The following is a 19719-nucleotide window of genomic DNA, read 5'->3' as shown; positions in this document are numbered from 1 at the left end:
CTCTTTCAGTTCTGCCCACAGGCTCACACCTCAGGCTGTAGCCTCTGTTGGGAAAGGCCCCGGAACACCTCGTCTCTCTTGCAGGTGCCGCAGTATCCAAGCACCTCCGCCGCAGCACGACCCTCCAGTGGCAGCGCTAGGCCCGCAAGCCGGGGGCTCGATTTTCGCACTCCAGGCAACCAGGCGCAACCCCCGGCCCGGAGCAGCACACACTCACCGAGTAAACGGCACAGGACGCCGCCACGCTCCTTGCTGCAGGCAGATCCGCTCTGCCCCCCGGGCCGCCAGGGCTTCGATAATGTGGGGGAGGTCACCTCTCCAGAGCGGGCCCCGGGGCTAGGCCTCAAAGCCGGGGGCCCGGGTATCGTGGCGATCCGGCGGAGGCGTCACCGGTGCACTGTCCCTCCTTGTGGTGGCGGGTGATCTCCTGGTGATCGCCGCCGCTCAGCCACCCGGTCCGCCGCACACCGGGACCCAGCCTCTTCCGTGGGCCAGAAGCACAGTCGACGCCGGCAGTTGCCGCCCGCCACGTCCAACAAAATGGCGGGTCGGGGCTCTGCCGGGATAAAAAAAAAAGTCCGCTCAGGGCCACTGCGGGACGTCGCTAGCCACAGGAGACAGCGGGAACCGGCCCTCGGAGCCTCGGGCCACCAGCACTTGCTTTCTGGGGGCTACTGTAGGGGGTAAGGGCTGCTGAGAGGTCAGGACGGGGGAATTAAGCCGGTAGCCTCACTCGACAACGTCCGTCCCAGTCGCCATCTTGGCCACGCCCCCCTACCATCTTTGTTTTGAGCCTCCAGGAAGCTCAAGAGCAGTGTGAGACCCCTGCTGAGCTCCCACCCCAGTAGAAAACTTTGAACTAGATCGCCTCCCTTGGTGTTCATGGTGGGGCTTATTCAGTGCTTTTCAGCTCTTTTGGGGGCCCTACTACATTGCATATCTCCTTTTTTTTCCCACCTATTGGGTAACATACTTATTCGGTCCTCCTACAGTGCCCGCTGGCTAGCCATACCAACCCTCCCTCACTCTACTGGTCTCTGGCATCTTTTTGATCCCTTGCACCTCCTTTGGCTATGCATTCCTGCTGCCCACAATCTACAGCTCCATTGACATCCACAACACGCCTCGAACCCACAATTGCAAATGGTATGCCCTCCGGGCAGATCTTTTTCACAAAGATAGTCAGCGGCAGGAAACCTGCCCATGCCCCCTCTCCACTGGTGCCATATACTTCATTGAACACATCCTTCAAGACCTTCCTCAAGGAAATCTCCTCCATTGCAACACGCCTTACCGCAATGGACACTAAAATCTCACAAAGGATGTGAAGAACATCAAAACTGATATATACTGTTTCAAGTACGAGTGAAAGCCCTTGTCTGGTGCCTTACCTTGAAGGGGGAGAAACTAAAAGACCTGGAGGCCATCCACCAAGATGTCTGGCACATCCAGCAGAAATTATTTGACATGGAGGATCAATCCTGCTGGAATTACATTTGCTTCTATGGAATCCCGGAGAAGTTATAGTGCTCTGATGCACAAGGGTCCTTGCTCAAGCTCAGTCCTAAAAATACTAGCCTCTACTTCACCTCCCCCCTGGATTTCCAGAGAGCACATATGATCTCAGACAGACACTCACCCATCACTGATGGGAATAGGCCCCATCCTGTCATTGCCTGCATTCTGCACCATGTTTACACTCACCAAATTCTACTAGAGGTCTTCAAATATAGCCCATAGGACATTGAGGGCAACCAAGTTCAAATAGTGGTGGATTTCTCTCCAAATATTAACGCCAAATGAATGATCTTCCTTGCTCTTTGCCCCAATTTTTAAAAAATGGGTCATTAAATATGGTCTACTGGAATCAGCCAACATGTGGATGCCCATGGATGATCTTTCTTGGGATATTCATGGCCTAATGGACCTGGTACATTTTTAGGATTCCCTTGGTGATGCCGACATGGACTGTGCATCTCCCTCAAACCAAGGAGCCAGAAGCTACTGCTGCAAGAAAACCAGACCATTCACAACGCAGATGCCAACACCACCAGACACTTCAGAATCACTTGGAGAGGGAGATGATGATTAAGACGGTGGAAGAACTCACCCATGCTAACGACAGAGAAAAAGCCAGACCACCTCTTAAACCTGCACCCCTTTAAACCATGGGCACCACTCTCCCCCCATGAACTGACCCTTGGACATTGGGTACCTGAGCTTCTTGACTCTCACCGAGAAGAATATTACAACATTGCAGAGGATTTGTTTTGTTTTGTTTGGTTTATGCTGTTAAATACGGCTTCATACTGATCTTGACTCCCCTCCTTTTCTACTATGGCCCTCTTGTGCCTGCCTCCCCTCAATCACCCTTTACTGCTTCCTTCCTCTATCACTGAATTCCCTCCCTATTCCCCCAAGTAACTTTCTACCACCTCTCACTCTCTCTTCCATACTTCTCCCTGCCTTTCACCTGGCCCTTCTCTCTCTCATATATAGGGGGACAACAGACAGGGGCAGGTTACATCTTGGACTGATGATCAGTGCTCTACCTTCTACTGCAAATGTTACTATCAAAGTCATGGCTAATGTGGTGAGTTCTCATTGTTTATAATGTTTTAAATGTGCCTTATGTTTAGTTCACATAGGTAATTCCAAACCCTCCTGAAGGTACCCACCCTCACCCCAGCTATTCTGTTTCACCTGCCTCTCCTCCCCTGTAGCCTTACCAGAGAGCCCTCCCCCTTATGCCCTAACCACTCCACAGTTGCACCACATGGACACTAATGTCCCCATACCCTCCATCTCTTGTTCCACCCCATAGGATCTGGGTGATGTGCCCTCTCTCAAGGCTCAGACGTGAGTCCCTTGCTCACTTTGCCACTGGATTCAAGCAAGCCGGGCTGAAGATGGCTGAAATGCCAGAAACCGGTCCTCGGAAGCTTGTTTCCGGTCCAGGGAAGGCATGTCTTGGCAGTTCAGGCTGGACTGTTCCCATGAGGCACAGTGTCAGACTGATTTGCATATGGCCATGTCTGAACTAGGGTGGCATAGTGGGCTAAAGAAAGGTGATGGATTAAACCCAGATCTGTTGACTGGGTGTGAGTCTTTGATTGGTTCAGATGCTCCGTCCATCACCACCCCCTTTTATACCACTTTGTTCACCATAAGTTGGCAGGGTATGCTCAGACGTGAGTCCCTTGCTCACTTTGCCACTGGATTCAAGCAAGCCGGGCTGAAGATGGCTGAAATGCCAGAAACCGGTCCTCGGAAGCTTGTTTCCGGTCCAGGGAAGGCATGGCTTGGCAGTTCGGGCTGGACTGTTCACATGAGGCAGAGGGTCAGACTGATTTGCATATGACCATGTCTGAACTGGGGTGGCAGAGTGGGCTAAAGAACGGTGATGGATTAAACCCAGATCTCTTGACTGAGTGTGAGTGTTTGATTGGAACAGATGCTCCGTCCATCACCACCCCCTTTTGTACCACTTTGTTTGCCATAAGTTGGCAGGGTATGTTCAGACGTGAGTCCCTTGCTCACTTTGCCACTGGATTCAAGCAAGCCGGGCTGAAGACGGCTGAAATGCCAGAAACCGGTTCTCCCAAGCTTGTTTCCGGTCCAGGGAAGGCATGACTTGGCAGTTCGGGCTGGACTGTTCCCATGAGGCAGAGGGTCAGACTGATTTGCATATGGCCATGTCTGAACTGGGGTGGCAGAGTGGGCTAAAGAACGATGATGGATTAAACCCAGATCTGTTGACTGGGTGTGAGTGTTTGATTGGTTCAGATGCTCCGTCTATCACCACTCCCTTTTGTACCACTTTGAGAAACCCAAGGCCTTTTTGATGCCTGGCGCCACACCAGACAGATAAGGAATATTCCTTCTTTTTAGTCATTCACGGAACACAATCTCACATAGACTACTTCTTTGTCTCATACCCAGTCTCTCTGGACATCCAAGACTGTACCATTCTTAAGGGCTCTCTATCGGATCACGCCCCTATCCATCTAAGCACTGATTGAAACCTGCAGGTCCCATTACGAAAACTGTGGCATTCAATGTTTCTCATTATAAGACTAGCCAGGACCAAAAAAGACAACAATTCCTCTTGACCACCTACCTGACAGACAACAGAGGGTCAGTTGAATCCTCCTCGACCCTATAGTTCGTGGCTAAAGCCACCTTGCATGGTCCACTGATGAGGGATGTGGTGCTTGCTAAAAAAACTCTGCAAGCACTGTCAACTAACCCTAGAAAAAGACACCAAAATACACACCAGAGCATACACAGCGAGGCTGTTGATGGTGACCAGGTGCACCTGGAGAATGTCAAAAATGAATTTAACTCACTCTATACGTCTAAGATGGAATTCACCTTCTATAAACTTAAAACCCACCATAATGAACACGGACAGAGGGCAGGAAGACTATTGGCAGCACAAACCTGGAAACAGGAAGTCACAACACCCATCCCGGCTATCAAAGATAGCTCTGTCCACATCATATGAGATTTACAGGGCATTGCCAACACCTTTGGAATCTTCTACACTTAACTTGTACATCTCCGAAATGCACAATGATGATGACTGTTTGGTGGCCTTTTTTGATAATCTTACACTCTCCACCATCATTGATGACAGGAGGACCCTTCAAGCAGGAAGTGGCAATGGCTATCTTTAACCTCCAATATATGAAAGACCGAGGAGAGGATGGGCTCCCCGACAAAATCTATTGCTAAGTTAAGGATGAGGTGATAGAGCTACTTCACGTCACTTATCAAAAGGTGGAACAAAGTGGGTGTCTCCCTTGTGGCTAACACAGCGTAGGTCACGGTTCTACCAAAACCAAGTGAAGACCCCCCTGCTCTCCCTCCTAAACACCGACACCAAGATCCTAGCAAGCATTCTGGCTACCCAACTGAAATGGATTTTCTCAAGTCTAATTCATGAATCCAAAGTGGAATTTGTGTCAGGAAGATCCTCTTGTAATCATCTATGTACTATAGCCCACCTCTTAAGGGTTGCCAATGACTCATTGCAGGCCTCAATTGTCTTATTTGTCGACTCTGAGAAGGTGTTCAACCACAGAGAATGGAGATACTTCAGAGTCCTACATTGACTGAGATTGTGGAAAATTTCACTTCAAAAGTTCACTACCTTACACCAACCCCACCATCAACGTAAATTGTGGAGGATTCCTTTCAGATGCTTTTCAAGTCTGCAGTTGGACTAGACATGGAACTTCTGACAGTGGTCATCTGCTAGTGCCCCCAGATAACAGGCATATCCTCCAACACAGGTATGGCCAAGATACCTTTGTATGCAGATGACATCCTACCTATACTTACGGATCTGGATAAATCCCTAACAGCACTAATGTCACTCATCTCATCCTTCTCCATGATATTGAGGTACAGATCAACTGGGGCAAAAGTGAGGTGTTATCCATTTTGCCCTCCACAACCATAGATGAGTTTGCATTTCAATGGAAACTGCAGTGGCTCAAGTACTTAGGTATTCTACTTACATTGGCCTGGACCCCCCAAACTTAGACAAAGGTATAAAGTACTTCATATGAGGTGATAGGAGGCCACACCTGTCCTTTTCCAAATCGAACGTGTTCCGGAAATGTGGCGGCTTGGGAGCCTCCAGCATAGAACTCTAGATGCACCTAGAACACATCATGACACATAGCTGAGATGACAACACACAAGAGGAATAGGAGTACAAAGAAACAAATGGCTAACATGGTTCGTGGCACACACTTTGTTTTTTAAAACTGACCTCATCCACAATTAGTGGCATGTTTCATCATGGGGCTTGCCATGACAATCCGTGCAGACCAACGCCTGTAGTGGAGCGATGGGGAGGGGGAAGACAATACAAACAAAAAGTAATAGGGATCTCAAAAGAATAACAGTGTGTAAATGGGAGTAAGCTGGATCAGGAACATCTGTTTACACTTTTATTCCTGGGCTTCCTGGTGAGGATTAAAATAGACAAAGGATGGTGGTGTCAGGGAGTATTAATGGTCCACACCCCTCCTCTCTGTATGTTTGTTAACATGTTTCAGCTGATTTTCTCCAGCCTTACACAGGTCTTACAGCTTTCATCAGGACCTACGATCCCATTGATTCCCCTGATCTACTCCCTTCCTTTAATTGTTTGAAGAGAGACCCAATCTGGTCTTAGGTCTGCAATACACACTGTGGTAATACCTGTAAATGGAAATATGACAATCATAGCCAATTATACATGTGATAAAGATTACTTTCTGTGTGTTAGAGTAAACCTATATACACATTTTCAATCAGTTCAGTTCAGTTCAGTAATCCTTTATTCGGTATTTAGAAAATACCATAAAAGTACAGATTATACAGTTAAAATACGATAAAATACAATTCATGACAAAATACATTGGAGACAGTTAACCAGCAATTCATTCATCCCAACCCTCTTGAGTTCCTGAGTCTTAAAGCGACCTTTATGAAATTCATAATACATAACAGTGTGAGGGGATCGTTAGCCCTTTGCAAGAATAAAAGGGCAACCTTGGCATGTCTGAACTTCGCTTTTTTTAAAATCCTTACTAAAAAGCTACGCCTAGGTAAAACATATAATGGGCATAATAGTACAAAATGAAGGGTATCCTGCAGAGACCTACTGTTGCAGCCGCATGGACCCTTTTGCTTAACAGTTGAAGTAAAACCTGGTGGATCAGCCAGTAAATGATGTAAAAGGTTGAGCCTAGAACGAGTAATTAAAAATCTTTCCTGCGCATTGTACATGAGAGCGAGATTAGGTTCCATTCCTTCCCCTGTCTTTGCCATTCTATGAGCGCAGACTGTGGTCTTAATAGCTTCCAATGCAGCTCTAGGTGAGACTGACATGTCCACGAAAATTCTTTTGATTCTCAGTATATCTTGAGGGATAATTGCCATAGGGTTAATAAAAAGATCCTTGCACCCAATTCCCTCGAGGGTCGTTTTCACGTATTTCAGCCACGTAATACTCATTCCTTTATCCCTGTCTATGCAGTCTCTGATGATTTGTCTGCTCAGGCCTGCCTCCGTGTTGGTCCAAATTTTCAACCATGCCATCAGGGGTCTGACCATGATCAAGTCCTCTATATATACCCTCCCTCGTTCCTCATGAATAATATAGGTGGGTATACTTTGTGGAGTTTTGAGTACCTTTCTCAGATATTTATTCTCCTCGGTCTGTACCTGATGGGTGCTTACAAAACCCCAGACTTCAGATCCATATACCACTTTAGAACAACAGATTGAGTTATACAGATTCATAACCTGTTCTGGGGACCACCGACCCAGCCTATGTCCATAGTTCATTATGGCCCCGGTTGAGGCCACCAGTTTGGAACACCGCTCTTCGATTAAAAGTTTCAATCATGTTCAATCAAATCATAATCATCCCACTTGTATATTATTTCCATATATGTTACCCAATTCAGGATCTGGCTAATTTTTCACCTAGCGAACGTATCCCTAGGTGGCCCTGCTAACTAGTGTTCCAATGTGAAACAATCTGTTTTTATTGCAAATGAGAAGAGAGACCACAACCAAAAAATACCTGTGACAAATGGAATACGCCATTAGTATGGTGAAAGACCCAGGTAGTAATGCTTACCAAGTTTCAGGGTCGGTACTGCTCAAAAAGCAGTGAGAGCGACGGTGCTTCCCTGTCATCACATACTAGTTATATAGGAGAAAGAATATAGTCGTTATAACGTCGCAGGGCGATGTCATTGCCCTTGAGTAAAGCTGCTCTGGTGAACGCGTCAACATTTTAGTCGCACTTGTCCACAACCCGTGTGTTCAGCATGTTTTGGCCTCTATCGGTAGACACCAGCCCCTCTCCTTACTTCATCAAGGTGAGGCCGCCACTTCACCAGTTCCCTCTGCACGCCGTGGAAGTACTGGCCCTTTGCCAATGCCCTCCTTCCCACGTGATCGGAACGCCTTTCTGTTTGCCTCAGGGTGTTTTCCCTGCTGCTGTCCTTGTTTCGCTGCCATATTAGATGTATAACTCAATTGATTTGATTTCTACAACATCGGCACTATAAGGGAGTGTAGAAAGACATATCCTTATACGATTCCTCATATCAATTCTGAAAACAGCTTTATCAGATATAATGATTTATCACCTGATAATAGCCCCAGTTCTGCCAATAAAAGGTAGTTCTGTATTTCTATTTTTATATTATTTTATATTCTTTGTCTCTACTTCGATTTATTTTCTCTCGTGTCCAAAAATATATGTGTGGGGGGACTACATTTTCCATGTATCCAGTGCCTTTATCTCCTCCACATGGCTGCTGCTCTCATTGTGGGATTAGAGTCTCGGCTGCGTGGATGCTCTACGCTGGTAATAGGCAGAAACTGGAGTGTAAATGATGTGGTTTTGACAAGCCATTTGTATATTGCTTCCATTATTGTTGCAAATCGATTACAAAGTGGGTGTCACTCTGCTGATCTGCTCAAATTTACCTCCGTTCCAAAACCTGATGACTATACCCCTGTCCTTATGGTTCAGTAAATATACGAGTATTGTTGTTTAAGTCATATTTTCAGCGGTCCATGTATGTGATTTCATTAATAGCTATAGTCTATTTAATAGATTCCACTGGACCTTATTGTTCAAGCCCTTATCGTCACTGCGGAACCAATGTGTCTATTTCTAATCTCTGAGTAGCAGACACTTCTTTGTCTTTTGCTTTATTAGGGATATTTGGTTTGTCTACCACTGTTCAATAGAAGTCATTCACAGTGTACTTTTGCTCCAAGTAGTGTGTGTTCAGTTTTGTCACAGCTGCCTGACATCTGATGTTGCTCCTATGTTCCATGATCTGTGTTTTTATTTTTTGTGTTGTCATCCCTATGTACAGTAATCCATATGAGCATTTTATCAGATAAATGATATTTTCTTAGTTACAGTTAGTATACTTCTTTTTGACCGAGGGATATTTCAAGTCTAAATCAATGCATTTATTATCCACACAGGAAGCTGACCATGCAGGCTCTGGTTGGCTCCAGGTTGGATTATGCTAATGTCCTTTACCTGAGCCTGCCAGAGCATCTGCTGCAGCGGCTTCAGGTTGCGCAGAATGCGGCCGCGAGGGCCATTTTTGGCCTTAATAGGCGAGCCAGCGCTGTTGGTCTCCTGCAGACCTTACATTGGCTGCCTATCCGCAAACGGATCGCTTTTAAGGCATTAACCTTGGCCTACAAAGCCCTTCATGCTGTGGGAGCTAAGTATCTCCAAAGGAGACTCGCCTTTTACCACCCGGCCCGTTCTCTCAGGTCAGAATCTTTGTTCTTGGCGACGGTGCCGGGCATAAAGAGAGCTCGCACTGGTGGACGCTCCTTTGGACTGCTGGCGCCACAGCTGTGGAACACCCTGCCGCTGACACTCCGTGGAGCCACTAGTTTACTTGCTTTTAGGAAGGGTCTAAAAACTTGGTTGTTCTCCCTTTAGGTTGCATCTTTTTTTCTTTTCTGTTATGCCCTCACTCTGTTTTTATTACTGTGTTGTGTTATTTTGCTGTAGGTCTCATTATTAAAGCGCCGGGACACTCTTTTTGAGTAGCCGTGCGCTATACAAAAATAAATATAACATAACATAACATAACATCCTTCGTAAGGTTACAGACATCACAGGAGCCACATCTTGTGTCGCCAGCCTTTATTGTTTCACCTAGTGTCTCCTGACCGTATCTAGTATGTACTAACAGATCTCTCATGTTCGCAATTCTCTTGAAGGAGAACAATGGTTTTTCAAGATTCAGGCTGTTGGAGTTCAAGATGTGCACTGTTTGCGCCAATGTTTCATAATAATGTGTCTTCCGCTGTTTGATGCTGTACTTAACATATAGACACAGGTCATTTTTGACACGTCTGGTTTCTCTTTGTTTTCCAATAGGGCTTCACTACGACAATTGGATGTTCTCTTCTGTGCCTTCTTCATCACTCTAACAGGATAGTCTCTTTTCTGAAGTTTGTCTGAGAGTTGAGCATATTCCTTTTTAAAGTCCCTGAGATCAGATCAGTTGCCCTCCCCAAATAGAGGAACTGTCATAGTTGACCTGGTCTGGATAGCCTCTGTCACAAAATACCTTCCAGATTGTTGGTGGTGAAGGTCTGAAATCACTTACACAAAATCCTGTACACTTCTGCCTGACTACACCTTAAGGCTCCCCTGTGGAACAATGCAACCTTTCAAGTAGGTGGTTGCCCAATGATGTGGAGAGAATGGGATTTGAAGGGCATACAGATCCTGCATGACGTTGTTGAAGATGGAGAGCTGAAACTCTTTTCCTCTTTGAAAAAAGAGTTTTAATTATCTCAATTGCAAATATGGCACTATTCTCAAATCTAACATTGCCTCTCTTTTATCCTAGGGCCCAGGCTGTGGAATATCCCAGTTTTATCTTTATAACAATATTTGACACGTTTAGTCATGTACAAAGGAGTCATGTTGGGTTTCTACAACCCATTGGTCCGACACCTTCACTCTCACCCCTTAATGTCCCTGCTTCACAAGTGCTGGCAAAATATTCTACAAATACTATACACTGATGGTGACTGGGCATAGGATACTGTGGGTCTAGATAGAGGGGCACACAAGGCAAGAATGACATTGTGTCTCTTCAAAGCAATGCAAAACTAGTACAGGACCCCTCAGAAACTAGTGGCCTCAGGCCTTCACCACCAGACAATGCTGGAGGTGTGCACAGTCAGACTGTGACACAACACATATCCTGTGTGACTGCCTCTGGGCCCATATAGGCACTAACCTTAACCTTGTTCTTGATCTACCCCATCTGCTCCCGAGAACTTTGGTTATGCCGCATGACATATGACATCCCTGATCTTGCAACGCATGACCGGCAGCAGCTGGTTTCTGCTTTGGCCCCCAGCTATACTCTGCATTCTGCACCATTGGTGTTCTCCTCATGTACCCACCCATGATCAGTGGTTAACTAAATTGTATAAAATGACCTCCTACGAATGAGTTATTGACCAACTTCAGGGTAAAGCTGTACCTGTTTTAAGCTGCTTGGTCTCCCTTCCTGAGCCTTTTTATTAGCTTTGTTCACTGTGTTTGCATTTTTATTTTACATTTTCCTCTTCCATACACAAACCTCTTACAGGGACTGTGCTGTTCTCTCTCAGCTCGCCATTTAGTATCACGCACTGCTGTCACAGCTGAAAACAATAATGGGCCTTACTGTTTGGGTGTGGATTCTGCATAAGACCAACGCTTACCCTTCTCTTTCTTGGACCTTTATTGACAGGTATGTTGTGACTTTTGTTACCGTTCATATTACTTTACAGGCCTGCTGGAGGCTGAATGTCGGTACTTTGTTCAGTGCATAATCGTAAGAATTTGGGTTTTTGGTTAAGGGAGGTGAAACCCTTCTCAAGCAGCCACAATTCTTCTCAGGGTGAAGTCACAAGCAAACTCTAAATTAATGTGTGATTAACTCTCCAGTAGTTTGGCACAGAGCTGTCAGGTTTAACTCAGAGTGCAAGGAAGGACAAGGGTCACCCTACTCACTAGGAACCAGGATATTAGGTATGCAACAAGGCACTGTGATTCCCGTGGACTAAGTAGAACAAATTATTATACTAGACAGGCTCAATGGCATATACCTTGTGGGAACAGAATGTCATAGTGAAAAGCAAGACCACACACGGATGAAGTTTCTGAATTTTTTTACTTTGACATATTAGAATACAGTTACAAAAGCGTATGCCCGGTGGCCCAAGTGGCGGAATCCTAAACAAGGAAGGGAGTGACAAATTGACAGTGTGTGAAAAACAATAGGTTTTCAGTTTATAATGACCACAATTACACATATACTAAGTAGCAATAGCCTTTTAACACATTAATAAAGGCTGGGAAGTGGTTTGTTTGGGTTGCGTGTCGACCTCCTTTCGCCCCCAAGGGCAGATGAGGGGTCTCATCAGGACCTAACAATGTGGGACACCTGGAATGAAATTACAGGGATGTGACTGAATCTGCTGGAATAAAATGAATAAATAATTGGAGAAACTAGTACCTTAAGTGATATAGGCTTGGAGGTATACCTGAAACAGGAGCGAAAAACTGTTAGGGTGGGGGATGCTCACCAGTATTTATGTGGCTCAAGACAACGTGTAGAGAAGAAGAGAAAGAGATGTTCTCTACTCACACGAGGCCCAGCTGGGCACTAGTTGGAAAAAGTGGAAAAAAGGGTGGGGGATTAATCATCATATTTAATGAAATATAAAAGCGAGAAGACGGGCCTAAATGACCCAGGAGGCGACTCACTTCATTGTGAGGGAGAGGAAACTGACATTCCGTTTCCACAAGGTACATGCCATTGAGCCTGTCTAGTATAATAATGTTTCTACTTAGTCCAAGGGAATCACTGTTCCTTGTTACAGGCTTAACTCAGAGGCACTGTGTAAAGTATTTGTTAAAATGTTAAAATGTTTTATGGTAAAATAGTGCCACAAAGCATAAAATGCCAACCATGGCTTTCTGGTTGTGTGAGACTGCAAGAAAGTCACAAGTTCAGGCCGACCACGATGGAGCACAAGTCATATATAGAGGGACCAGGTTAGTTCAGCTGAAAAGCTACCTTCCCAGTCTAGTGCCAAGAGTCTCATTTAAAGTGGAGGGAGCCAAGAGGAGCAAGAAAGTGTCACAGACAGTTGTCAATCATCTTTGCTGCACAAGGATTCTGTGGTTGTCGCGAATGGACGGGTCGGTGCTTCACGGTATCACTCCACGCGAGCAGTCGATGTTGTAGCATGAATAGTCAGGTTAACTGAACTTCATGTTGCCAGGCTGTAAGAGTGTCAAGGATTCAGTGCCACTTGGCCCATTTGCAGTTGCAAAGAGCCCATAAACTTAAATTCAGCCTCTCTGAGGCCGCTCCATGGGTCCAGGACCTGAGGGTCACCACCGGGGGTTAGGGGCTTACTCCAGCTGCATCTGGGTGCTGTCTCAGGTGGTTAAGAGGACGTTGAGATGTCTCTGTGGCTCAGAACAGGAGGCCAGCATTCTAGCATTTGGAATAACTCTGAGAGTCCTAGGTTCAAGAGGTGCAGGTTCAGTTCTTCTCCCCTAGGGAAAGGGCAGCAAGCAGCAGATCAGCACAGTAAGGCAGCAGCACAGTAAGGCAATAACCACGCAGGGCAGCAGTATGGCAGACTGTCCGTCCTTGCGCAGCTCAGTAGTTCTTCTTTTTGGCAGAGACCACAAGTGTCCTGAAGTGGTGCTGTCTGAGGTCCATTATTTACGACCAGTTGGGAATTTGAAATGGGGGAGAAGTTATTGTTATTGTTATTGTTATTGTTATCTGAGGTTTGTATTGCGCCAAATCACCGTCAGGTCTCTAGGCGCTCATGACAGAAGCAGTAACAACAGCTGAGTGGGTAAACAGAAGGTACAGATATAACAGCAACTCAAATGGAACAAAAAGCTTCCCTAAATAAAAGTGTTTTCAATGACTTCCTAAAGTGAAGAAGATTTACTTCTTTACGAAGGGACTCCGGTAGTTTGTTCCACAACTGTGGGACTTGGACCGAAAAAGATCTCCCTCCCTTGGTTGCCATTTTGAAACGCGGACAAGACAACAATTGGGAGTTGGAAGACCTCAGCGCTCGTTTGGAAATATAGACCTCAAGTCGTTCTTTTATATAGGCAGGCGCCTGCCCATAGATTGCCTTATGGGCAATGCATAAACTTTTAAATTCCGCCCTTTGCTTTATGGGGAGCCAATGTAGTCTGCGCAGTAGTGGGGAGGCATGGGTCTGTCTAGGTAATCTGAAGATCAGTCGCGCTGCATCATTCAAAGTTACCTGCAGGCGGTTGATCAGGATTTTTGGCAGACCTAGATAGAGCGCGTTCCCATAGTCAATCCTTGAAATTATTGTCGCCGAGACAATTGTCCGGAGCATATTTAGGGAGAATAGGGGAACCAGCTTACGTAGCTGCCTGATTAGGTTAGTACAGGTCCCAACAACAGAAGATATCTGGCTAGCCATTGTCAGCTCATGGTCGATCTTAATACCAAGGCTTTTTACATTGGGGCATGGTTTTGGGGTGGGGCCAAGCTCTTGGGGCCAAAACAAATCACTCCAGGGCGAGGCGGCAGTTGAAACCACCTAAACCTCAGTTTTTTCAGGATTTATTTTCAGCAAATTTGCCGTCATCCAGCTAACCGTATATCTAAGTATATTCTGGGCCTGGGTCTGTGCAAATGCCGTGTTGTCAATACTCAGTAACAACTGAGTATCATCGGCATAGCTAAAAAATTTGCGGCCCATGCTTGCCAAGGAGTCTATCAATGGTTGTAGATAAAGATTGAATAAGAGTGGTGACAATGCAGAGCCTTGCGGGACTCCGCACTCAAGGACACCCACCTCAGATATACAATCCCCTAGTTGAATCCTCTGGGTCCTCCCGGACAGAAAGGATTTTAGCCATTGGTATGCTAGATCCTTTATCCCAAAAGCGGCCAGTCTGTCCAGGAGCAGGGCATGGCTGACAGTATCAAATGCCGCTGATAGGTCTAAAAGAATCAGGGCACTTGGTTTCTTACTGTCAGCCATACCTCTAAGCTCATCCAGCACCAAGAGCATTACTAACTCGGTGCTGTGATGTGCGCAGAACCCCGCTTGACGCTCCTGGAGTAGATGGTGTGACTCCAGGAACGAAGACAGGGACTTTAGCACATGTTGCTCCAAGATCTTGGACAGAAAAGGCAGCTGGGATATTGGCCTATAGTTTTTCAGGATAGCCGGGTCCGCCCCTGGCTTTTTTATCAGGGGCTTGACTCGTGCCTCTTTAAAACTAGCTGGTAGAAGGCCAGTGTCTAATGAGTTGTTTAAGAGGGAGATGATATGGTCCTCTACAACAGGAAGCGCCAGACAGAGAACTTCGGGGGACATGGGTCTGCCGGGGAACCTGACTTGGTTCTACTTATAAGCTGCCCGAGGGTTGTAGAGTCCATACCTGGAAATCTAGAGATGATGGATTTCGGGGGGGCTTGAGAAACCTGTGGTGCAAGGGGACCACTGGAGGTATCCTTCTTGATATCAGACAAGATTGTTGCCACTTTCTCGAGAAAGTAACGTTGGAAGGTGTTACAGTCTATCATTATTTCAGCCTTTTCAACTCTCTTACTCAATTCTTTTAGGATTTTAAAAGTCTCTTTCTGTACATTATCTGCCTTATTTATACGAGATTCATAGTATTCCCCTTTGGCTGACACGATAAGCTTTTTATATGAATTCAAAGATATTTTGTACTGTTCTCGGTCTGTACAGTCTTTTGTTTTCCTCCAGCATCTCTCAAGATGACGAAGCTTTCTTTTATGATCCCTCAAGAGCCGGGTAAACCAAGGGGCCCCTTTTTCAGCACCCTTTATTTTCTGTGCTCTTTCCGGTGCTATCTGGTCGATAGCCTGTCTAACATTCGCCACTATAGCATTATAATTCTGATCTAAATCACCATGGGGGGCCAATGATTGTATATATTTAGGAAGGACGTCACTTAAGGCTTTGGAATTGACCTTTTTCCATTGACGTACTTTTTTTGTTTTTAAAGGTGGTTTGATCGGGTCGCTATCAATAGGAATATCGCACTGGAGTAGATAATGGTCAGACCAAATGCAGGGTACAATGTTCGTACGGACCACCTCTGGATCAGAGGTCCAGATTAGGTCGAGGGTGTGACCCTTAATATGCGTTGGAGCTTCCACAAGCTGTACTAAGCCTAGCGAGGTCATGGAGGTCTCCAACTGACGGTTTGTCAAGTCTTTACATGCACTATCCCAGTGGACATTAAAACCTCCTGTCACCAGGACTTTTTATATCAAGTACAAATATCTGAGATAATGGGGGCGAATAGTTCATTAAACACTGAGGTACATTGTGGTGGACGATAGACAGTAAGAACAATAAGGCAAGTATTGTTCAAGGTGATCTTCACTCCAAGTATATCCGCCGAATCTGCTGTTTCAGCTAATAATTTGACCACTGTTAGATGTTTTTTAAACATAATTGCAACTCCCCACCCCCCTGAGCATTATCCGCACGATTGTGCCAAACAATGTCGTATTCATCTGGGAGGGCAGCTATAATATCGGGGGAGGAATTGTCACCTAGCCACGTTTCAGAAAGGGTTAGTACGTCTATGACCTCATCCTGAAGGAGGGTAAAAATTTCAAGGTGATGTTTTTGAAGCAACCTTGTATTCAGGCTAGCGAGCTTCAGAGAGGGCGGGTGGATGTTGGACCTACAGCTAGGGGATCGTAAGATGTTAGTCTCCTTTAATGTGGTCAACGTGGTTACATTTAGAGTCTGCCCACCTAGATCTAATAGATGTAGCTCGCTCGAAGAATATGTCAACCGCCCACCAGGGGTACTGGTCCCTGGGCCCGGTAGTGCGCGGACGAGCGCAGACGGGCAGGACTCTGGCACGACTCCGGCGCAGGTCCGGCGCGTCCAATGTACGCGTCCGCTGCGCGGAGTCAATGGTCCTTTCCTTATAAGCGCTACTAGAGCGCGTCACCCGCCCGGCCCACACCCAATATGGCCGCCAAACCCAGGAGACCGACCCTCGGCGTCAATACTCAGCCGTGAGCGGTCCGCGGGCGGAGGGAGTGGGGAGAAGGAACACGGGACACAAGGGAGCAGCAGGAAGTCTCCAGGCTTCTTAGATCAAGCTGAGAGCTCAAAGTTTAAAAACGTGCTGTTATGAATTAAAAAGATGCCCAGAGATCGGCAATAGAGACCTCCCGGCTTCCGCCTCAGGAGGGGAAATACTTCTATCAATAGGCACTCACGCAGGCTAGCAGGCTCCTTATAAGCGCTACTAGAGCGCGTCACCCGCCCGGCCCACACCCAATATGGCCGCCAAACCCAGGAGACCAACCCTCGGCGTCAATACTCAGCCGAGAGCGGTCCGTGGGCGGAGGGAGTGGGGAGAAGGAACACGGGACACAAGGGAGCACCAGGAAGTCTCCAGGCTTCTTAGATCAAGCCGAGAGTTCAAAGTTTAAAAATGTGCTGTTACGAATTTAAAAGATGCCCAGAGATCGGCAATAGAGACCTCCCGGCTTCCGCCTCAGGAGGGGAAATACTTCTATCAATAGGCACTCGCGCAGGCTAGCAGGCTCCTTATAAGCGCTACTAGAGCGCGTCACCCGCCCGGCCCACACCCAATATGGCCGCCAAACCTGGGAGACCGACCCTCGGCGTCAATACTCAGCCGTGAGCGGTTCGCGGGCGGAGGGAGTGGGGAGAAGGAACACGGGACACAAGGGAGCACCAGGAAGTCTCCAGGCTTCTTAGATCAAGCCGAGAGTTAAAAGTTTAAAAACGTGCTGTTACGAATTAAAAAGATGCCCAGAGATCGGCAATAGAGACCTCCCGGCTTCCGCCTCAGGAGGGGAAATACTTCTATCAAGTAGAGGTTTCCCTTTGAAGTCCTCAGACATCCTGCCTTCCATATCATGGCTGCAGATAAAACATAGGAAGTATGCAGATTTTGAGTGGAGGGAGGACAGTGCTGATTCACGTGTAAGTGGAGCAGTGCTCAGCTCCTCCCTTCCATCCTGCCAGTGCTGACCCATCCAGGCACATCTAAGTTCCCATTGGGCATAGTGGGCCCGATTCACAGAATGAACTTAAGACTAAATCCTAAACTTACTACTATTTGGTATTCACTGAATGCACTTACTACTTTCGGGATTCACAGAGTGAACTTACTACTTTCGGGATTCACAGAATAAACTTACTACTTTCGGTATTCACAGAATAGATTTAAGACTACTAACTCTAAGTCCGAAATCGGGGAGTAAATTCCGGCCCGGAGGCGGAGCTTCCGACTTGGGGGCGGAGCTTGCGGCCCGGAGGCGGAGCTTCCGGCCCGGAGGTGGAGCTTGCAAAATCCCCACCTCCGAGCCGGAAGCCCTGCCTCCGGGCCGAAAGCTCCGCCTCCGGGCCGGAAGCTCCGCCTCTGGGCCACAAGCTCCGCCCCCAAGCCGGAAGCTCCGCCTCCGGGCCGGAATTTACTCCCCGATTTCGGACTTAGAGTTAGTATTCTTAAATCTATTCTGTGAATACCGAAAGTTGTAAGTTTATTCTGTGAATCCCGAAAGTAGTAAGTTCGCTCTGTGAATCCCAAAAGTAGTAAGTGAATTCTGTGAATACCAAATAGTAGTAAGTTTAGGATTTAGTCTTAAGTTCATTCCGTGAATCGGGCCCGGTGTGTAAGAAGAATGCACAAAGCTCAACTGTCAGCTACACCCAGTAATGTGGCCCAAGTACAGACTACAGGCGCTAAATAGCATAAGCAGGAAAATGACAACTGCAAAAAGAACAATTGATGGACAGAATGAAGAATAATGTCATACATTCACCCCAGTTGAGCAATCTGGGCCTATATCCATTGTTTTTTTGCTCCCCATGCCATTCCAGTTTGAACCCAGCCATATGCAAATCAGTCTTGTCCCTGGGCCCAATGGGAACAGTTCAGCCGGAATTTCCAGGCCAGGTCCTCCCTGGACTGGAAAAAAGAATCCTAGGACCGGTTTCTGGTTTCCCCGCTCATCAGCCAGGATAGCTTGACTCCAGTGGCATGAGAATTTCTAAAAGTGGCATTTATATAATTGCAATTACAAATCTGACTTAACCAGAAGTTAGGATATCTCATTACAATTCCAAAGACGCCAAACATAATCTGGTCATCAGTCTTCATTTGGAAATTGCAGCTTATTACATGTATTACGGTAACTCCAATGTTAGTCTATGAGATAGGCAGCCCTTGCAATAGTGAAAAATGAATTTAGGAGTGTTTCACTATCAGACACCCGCGGCTGCTGCAGGTAAGAGCAGTGGGGCGGTAGGGACAGGTGAGGGGGGATTTCAAGAGATGACTGCAAGTGAAAATTCTGTATTTATTAAATTTTCCCTCTTGGTCGTCTCTCGAAATCACCCCTCACCTGGCCCTACCGCTCTTACCTGCAGCGGCCGCGGCTGCTACCAGGACATGTAAAACTTAAAAGTACATGTTCAACGTTTTATATACACCGCACCATGCCCTCTGGGCTGTCCAGGGCTTAACCTAGGGGTGACATATGCATTAAAAAGGAAGATTTGGCCCTAGCAAGAGGTTTATTTCCATAGGTCCAAATTGCAGTTTTAAAATTCCCCTCACTGGCAGCAATGCCTGAGGCATGCTCATGTAGTGCCATTTTATTAAGTATGCTAATCAGGTATAAGCCAATATTACCATGTTTTAAGGAGTGAGCATGTGCACTTTAGCACTGGTTAGTAGTGGTAAAGTTTGCAGAGTCCTAAGGACAGCAAAACCAAGATCAGCAAGGGGAAGACCACCGTAAGGCTGACAGATTTACCAATAATTGATTTGAGTCAACCTATACTGGCCAGATATTTTGTATCTCACACACTGTTGTGTTACAGGTATCCCTATACAAAAAAACAGTTTTAAACTAAAAGGAAATCTGTGTGGAAGAGAATTTCTGGCCCTAATGTAAAGTTTGGCAGAGGCTTGGCATCTGCCAAAAAGGACCAGATGCTCTGCCTTTCAAACTCTTGGTTAATCCGCCCAAATATAGAGCTGGACAAAGTGCCTGGTTTCTGTCAGATGAGCCCCAGCCCTTCCAGGAGAAACCTAGACCA

Source organism: Lissotriton helveticus, chromosome 6 (genome assembly GCF_964261635.1).
Source record: "Lissotriton helveticus chromosome 6, aLisHel1.1, whole genome shotgun sequence".
Lineage (NCBI taxonomy): Eukaryota > Metazoa > Chordata > Amphibia > Caudata > Salamandridae > Lissotriton > Lissotriton helveticus.
This window is presented reverse-complemented; position numbering follows the sequence as displayed.